General features: G+C 41.7%; 1 pseudogene; it reads left to right on the top strand.

Annotated features, from left to right (window-relative positions):
- Nucleotides 1-1,204: 1,204 nt before the first annotated feature.
- On the top strand, nucleotides 1,205-4,643 carry LOC132226476 (protein LSM14 homolog A-like; annotated as a pseudogene).
- Nucleotides 4,644-7,440: the final 2,797 nt, after the last annotated feature.

Genomic DNA, 7,440 nt, shown 5'->3' with positions numbered 1-7,440 from the left:
ACTGTCCCCAGGAACCATTTCCATCTGAGAGCAAGACCACACAAAGGTTAGTTCGGTAGGTCTCAGAGAAGATGTTTTAATTGTCGGACAATAGATTCTTCCATCATTTGACTTGCAAATACTGTCCTCTTGCTCTCAGATAACATGCTCAGAATTAGAGAGTTTGTCAAGAAATTTCCAAAATCTTCCTTTATTATAACACTGAGATAGCAGTGGTTTCCCCCTTTGACAAGACTCAAATACTCTCCAGCAGAGAACATTTTATGGCTCACGACACTGTGGGACTCCCCAAGGGTCAAGCTAATTTACTCATAGATGATTTCCCCTTAATGTAAGCAAAGTGACTTTTATGAAAAAGAAATATGTTTATGTTTTTTATGTAATTATGTGTGTAGGATAAACATGTTTACATTAACACTTCAAATGACTTATGGTGAATGTACTTGACAATGATAAAGAAACTATACACTTACCACCATCCTGACCTAATTATTTTCTTTTCCAAGAATTATTAATATTTGAAGGTGATACCATTTCTCTGCTTTCCAAAACAAAGGCAAACAAAACCAATACCTACTATAATTTTATGGACACTCTCCCATATTCATGAGACTACATAGATAATTTTTCTATCCCACATAATAAACCATGCTCTCAGCACACAATGAAGTTGTGATATGAAAAAAATCTGACTTTCCTAACAAATATCTCTGGAGAAGATCACTGTTCTAAATCAATTTTTCTTTAGTATTTACAAAAATTCTTACAGAAATGACACATCATTTTAGTAGAAGTGACATCTTTGATAAATATATACACTTAACCAACATATGGCTATAAAGGACACACAATAAATTGTATATATATAATATTTTAAAGATTATTTTCTGCTCTCTATATAGGCTATTTTCTGCTTAATATAAAGAACACTATGACAATTTATGAGAAATGTTAGGACCAATGTGCTGTCATCTTCCTTGTTAAAATTAATAATGGACCGGCTATTTTTGAAGCTAGATTTGGAAGAAGATGATGAGAGCATCTCCATCTGTTATTTAGACTTTACATACACTTATTTAATGGTTAGATATTTATAAGAATGTACTGGGTCTGAGGTGGCTGCCATAGACGCCAACAGAGCAAGCAGGCGTGCAGAGCGGCGTCAGATCTGCCTCTCTGTGAGCAGCCATAGTGGGGTGGCACCATGAGTGGGGGCACCTCTTACATCTGCAGCAAGATCAGCCTTATCTCCAAAGCGGAGATCTGCATGGAGGGCATCCTCTACACCAGTGGTTCTCAACCGTGGCTGCACATTAGAATCATCTGGGAATCTTTTTATTTTTTTAATTGAATCTTTATTGTTCAGATTATTACATTTGTTCCTCTTCCCCCCCCCCCCATCCTCCCAGCTCCCACCCCACCCTCCGCCCTCACTCTCCACCCACTGTCCTCATCCATAGGTGCACGATTATTGTCCAGTCTCTTTTCGCATCTCCCACACCCCTTTCCCCCCCAAGAATAGTCAGTCCATTCCCTTGCTATGTCCCTGATTCTATTATGATCACCAGATTATTTATTCACTTGATTCTTAGATTCACTTGTTGATAGATGCATATTTGTTGTTCATAATTTTTATCTTTACCTTTTTCTTCTTCCTCTTCTTAAAGGATACCTTTCAGCATTTCATATAATGCTGGTTTGGTGGTGATGAACTCCTTTAGCTTTTCCTTATCTGTGAAGCTCTTTACCTGACCTTCCGTTCTGAATGATAGCTTTGCTGGATAAAGTAATCTTAGTTGTAGGTTCTTGGTATTCATCACTTTGAATATTTCTTGCCATTCCCTTCTGGCCTGCAAAGTTTCTGTTGAGAAATCAGCTGACAGTCATATGGGTATTCCCTTGTAGGTAACTGGGTTTCTTTCTCTTGCTTCTTTTAAGATTCTCTCTTTATCTTTTGCTCTTGGCATTTTAATTATGATGTGTCTTGGTGTGGTCCTCTTTGGATTCCTTTTGTTTGGGGTTCTCCGCGCTTCCTGGACCTGTAGGTCTATTTCTTTCACCAGGTGGGGGAAGTTTTCTGTCATTATTTCTTCAAATAGGTTTTCAATATCTTGCTCTCTCTCATCTTCTGGCACCCCTATAATTCTGATGTTGGTGCGCTTGAAGCTGTCCCAGAGGCTCCTTACACTATCTTCGTATTTTCAGATTCTTTTTTCATTTTGCTTTTCCAGTTGGGTGTTTTTTGCTTCTTCGCATTTCAAATCTTTGACTTGATTCTTGCGCTCCTCTGGTCTGCTGTTGGGTGTCTGTATAATATTCTTTATTTCAGTCAGTGTATGCTTAATTTCTAGTTGGTTCTTTATCACAACATCGAGGGTCTCATTAGATTTCTTGAGGATCTCACTACATTTATCGGCGGCTTCTAGACAGTTCTTAAGAGACCTTAAAAGTGTGGTTCTGAACTCAATATCCTCCATTGACAGTTTTGTCCTGTTTCTTTGTCTCCGCATTTTTTATGCTTTCTTGGTACACCCCCAAGTGGTCTTTGTGCGCAGTCTTGTTGCCTTTAAGCCTTGATTGATGTCGGCAATACCGGGGGTGATTTGACCTCCAGGCTAACTGGCTATGAGAGTCAGCTGTGTCTGCAGTGGGAGGGCTTCTGTGCTGGATCTCTAGGGCGGTGTTAATCTAGCGTTTGCCTGAGGCTATCCGGCAAATGGTTCTGCGCCGGGCTTGGGCGGGGCGGGTCCCTGGGGATCTACAGGGCGGGCTGGAGCGAGCAGTTATGGCTGCTCTCAGTTCCTTCCCCAGGGGCTCTGCCTCTCAGAGTCCCAGCAATGGCTGCAAACCTCGGAGAAAAAGCTGCCTTCGAGTTCCGACCGAAGCCAGACAGTCCCGCTTCTCCCATTTGAGTCTGGGTCCCCAGAGACTCGCCTGGATCTGGAGCTCAGAGTCTGAAACTCCCTCCTGATTGAAAACAACAACCATGCCCTCCACCACCAGCCCGCTCCACGCGCACTCCGCACCTGAGTATTTCACTTCAGCACTGCGCCTCCTCTGAGTCTGGGTATGATATTCTCTTTCCTCCTAGTTGTAGAATTTCCACTCAGCCAGCCTTCCTGTGGTTCTGGATGCTGTCTGTTCTGTCCTTTAGTTATATCTCTGAAGTGGTTGTTCGAGGGCAGCAAACTCCAGCGTTAACCTTGCCGCCATCTTGGTTTCTCAAGCCTGGAAATCTTTTTAAAATCCTGATTTCTGGGCCTCATCCTCCGGAGATTCTGTTTCTTTGTTACCAATGTTGTGGCCCCACCCCATAACCAAGAAACAGAATTTCCAGAGGATGAGGCCCAAAAATCAGGATTTTAAAAAGATTCCCAGGTGATTCTAATGTGCAGCCAAGGTTGAGAACCACTGCTCTACACCATCGACACTGAGAACTCCACCGTCGCCCTCGTAAAAGTTCCTTTGGTACAGAAGACAGACCAACAGATCATCCACTATTACCCCGAGATGAAGCCTCTGAATACATTCTATTCCATGGAGTGATATTAAAGACTTCACTGCTTGTGAGCCTCCAAAACCACAATGTACTTTGCCTCAGGACCCAGCTACCGTTCAGTCTTCACTAGGCTCATCTACTTCCTCGTTCCAGCCAGTGGGTTCCTGTGGACCTTTTGGCAGGGTGTTGAGGTACAGTCAGTTCAGTCCAAGGCCATTAGTCGGGCAGCAGTTTGCTGTTGGTGTTGCTGGAGGCTCCTTGACATCCTTTCGAACAGAAGCATCAAACAGCGGTACCCTGGCCCAAAGTAGTGCAGTTGGTTCTGCCTTTGCATGGGATACAAGATCTGTTAAAACACAATTGTCTCGAGGTCGTTCAAGCCCTCAGATCCTTTGAGAAAAAGCCTTGCCATGGAACAAGTAGTGCAGACTGCCTCGGCCCACTTACCAGCTCTGGCGCCTGTTGGGAGAAGGAGCCCTGTATCAACCAGGCTTTTACCATCTACCAGCCAAAAAGCAATGGACGATCAAGAGCACAGGCGAGCTGAAATACACACCGTTTCAAGACTAGAAATGAGCCACTCAGAAATGATAGCAAGAGACAAATAGTTCCAGGTGCTCCTTTAGCTCCAAGGAGAGGGTGCGGGGTCACTGACGTGGCAGGGGAGGTTGGTATTCGGCGAGATGGTGCTATGAAATTTGAGAAAGACTTTGAAAGTGAAAATGCACAATTTAACAAGGAGGGAATAGACACAATTTCATAATAAACTTAAGTTGAAAGTGGAAGATAAACTTGAGAAACAGGAGAAGCCTGTAAATGGTGAAGATAAAAGAGACTCAGGAGCTGATACTCAAAACAATGAAGGAAACGCAGATGAAGATCAACTTGGACCTAATTGCTATTATGACAAAACTAAATCCTTCTTCGATAATACTTCTTGTGATGAGAGAAAATGGAGACCAAGTTGGCCTGCAGAAGATTAAATGCTGAAACATTTGGAATCCCACTTCGTCCAAACCGGGGCTGTGGGGGTACAGAGGCAGAGGAGGTCTTGGTTTCAGTGGTGGCCAAGGGTGTGGTGGTGGCAGCGGTGGTCGTGGGGGAAGATTTTGAATATAGGAAAGACAATTAAGTTGCTGCATAGTCTACAAACAAATCTTTGAAAATAGGTGAATTTCTACCTTTCCATGGTCCTGAGAATTGGTTTCAGTCTTTACCAAGAATGAAGAAGTGAATTCACTGTATATTTGTCACTAGCACTGGATTTTCTTGTTTGTTTGCTTGTTTTTCTGCTGAATTTCAAAGATATGATGCAATTATATTGGGTGGGGAGGGAGGCACTACATCTTTAAAAATTAGTATTAAATATATTTGAAATATCAAAAGGTTAATTTCTTATGTATAGTTAAAATAAAGCAGTATTTCAATGGGACTTACAAGTACTTTTTCATCACTGAAAGGATTCTTATCACTAAACTAGAGGCCCAGTGCACGAATTCGTGCACGGTGGGGTACCTCGGCCTGGCCAACAATTGGGGCCATCTCGCCTAGTCCCAATAGGGGCTGATCAGGGCTGGACAGCTGGCGGGGAGAGACCTCGGGAGGTTGGCTGGCCATGGGAAGTTGGCTGTGGGAGCGCACTGATCACCAGGGGGCAGCTCCTAAATTGAGTGTCTGCCCCCTGGTGGTCAGTGCACGTCATAGCTACTGTCCAGTCGTCCGGGTCGTCTGGTCGTAATGGTCACTTAGGCTTTTAAATATGTAGACTAGAGGCCCAGTGCACGAAAATTCGTGTACTCAGGGGGGGTCCCTCAGCCCAGCCTGCACCTTTTCTCAGCTTGGGACTCCTTTTGGGGATGTCTGACTGATAGCTTAGGCCTTCTCCCCAGGGGATCAGGCCTAAGCTGGCAGTCAGACATCCCTCTGGCAGCCTGGGAGACCTCGGGGGATGTCCAACTAATGGCTTAGGTCGACATCCTTAGCACTGCCATGGAGGCAGGAGAGACTTCTAGCTGAGCAGCGCTCCCCCTGTGGAAGTGCATTGACCACCAGGGGGCAGCTCCTGCATTTAGCGTCTGCCCCTTGGTGGTGAGTGTGTGTCATAGCAACATGTCATTCCTGGGTCATTCCGGCATTAGGGTCGATTTGCATACTACCCTTTTATTATATAGGATTGTATTTGGCAATTATTGCAAGGTGCCTAAGGATAGGGCCCCGATACTGTGTCTCCAGCCACAGAAGGGTGTGTGTGTGAGTGTGTGTGTGTGTCTTTTGTCCTTTCTTTTTGGAAGTTCCTGTAATATCACCTTTGAGTAGCTTATTTTGTCAGTTAATTAGGGTGCTGGATGGTAGAGAATTTTGTCAGTCAACTATGCACACACAGTAAATACTGTTTCTTAGGCAAAGGTAACCTTTTTATATAGTTGTAAAATTCCATTAAATAATATTGCCAATGAAACATTAAGAACTTTGTAGAGCTGTATAAAAAGCAAGTAATTTTGTAAAGAATAATCATTTTAAGGTCAGCAAACATACTGTGTCCTTGCAAAAGTTGTGCTGAGGAGCAGAGCTATGGGTGGGTCTTTTTTCATAACTCTCCAGGCATAAGATTTTTTTATTTGGATTTTCTTTTTTAATGTGTGGAACACAAATAAAGATTTGATACATTCTTTCATTATCTAAAAAGGATAAATTACTCATGCTTAACATAAGAAATTCATTTTATAGTAAATGGCATATCACAGTATTTGTAAAAAGAAAAAAAAAAACCAGTATATGAATGTAAGGCATCATAGATAAGAATGTACTTAGCTGTATTTTCAAATAAGTAACCCCTCCCCTTTTAAAGATAATAAAAGTAGCTATCAATTAACCTGATCTTCCTGATAATGCCTGGAATTTTGTCATAATAATTCGACTCCTTCCATTATATTTCAAGAGGAGTCAGAGTGTTAGAAATACAGAAGTCCTAGCCACAATGATCAGACAGAAGAAAAAATAAAAGGCATCCAAATTGGAAAGAAGGAAGTAAACTGTCATTATTTGTAGATGACATGATATTGTACATAAAAAACCCTAAAGATACCCAGCCGGTGTTGCTCAGGGTTGAGCATCGTCAGGTTTCCATTCCCAGTCAGGGCACACGCCCAGGTTGCAGGTTCAATCCCCAGTAGGGGGCGTGCAGGAGGCAGCCCATCAATGATTCTCCCTCATCATTGATGTTTCTCTCCCTTCCTCTCTGAAATCAATAAAAATATATTTAAAAAAAAAAAACCCTACGGACTCCACCAAATAACTACTAGATTTAATAAATGAATTCAACAATGTAGCAGGATACAAAATTAACATCCAGAAATCAATGGCATTTTTGACAATACTGAACTCTCAAAAAGAGAAACTAAAAAACTATCTTGTTTACCATTGCAACAAAAAAAATTAAGATACTTAAGAATAAACTTAATCAAGGAAGAAAAAGACCTGTACTCAGAAAACTACAGAACTTTGATAAAAGAGATAGAGAAAGAAATGAACAAGTGGAAGACTATATCATGTTCGTGGATTGGTAAAATCAACATCGTTAAAATGTCCATACTACCCAAAGCAATCTATAGATTCAATGCAATTCCTATTAAAATACCAATGGAATATTCCACAGATCTAGAACAAATACTTAAAAAATTTATGTGGAACCAAAAAAGACCCTAAATAGAAAAGACCCTTTCAGAGTGAAAGTTCTGGGATTCTGGTTTTTGTTAAAATTGGCTATACAAATTAATACATCCTGTCAAGGAAAGCACAGAAGCTTTAACCTCATCCCATTTATATATTTCCCTCTTTCAATCCTAAAGGGAATCATAGCTGAATACCATCACACCTAAAAATTATGTATAATTTTCATTACCTGGGAAGTGTAATGAGAAAAGTATTGGCCTTAGAGCCAA

Source organism: Myotis daubentonii, chromosome 2 (assembly GCF_963259705.1).
Source record: "Myotis daubentonii chromosome 2, mMyoDau2.1, whole genome shotgun sequence".
Lineage (NCBI taxonomy): Eukaryota > Metazoa > Chordata > Mammalia > Chiroptera > Vespertilionidae > Myotis > Myotis daubentonii.
Note: the sequence above shows the minus strand (reverse complement) of the source record. Positions and strands in the feature narration are given on the sequence as shown.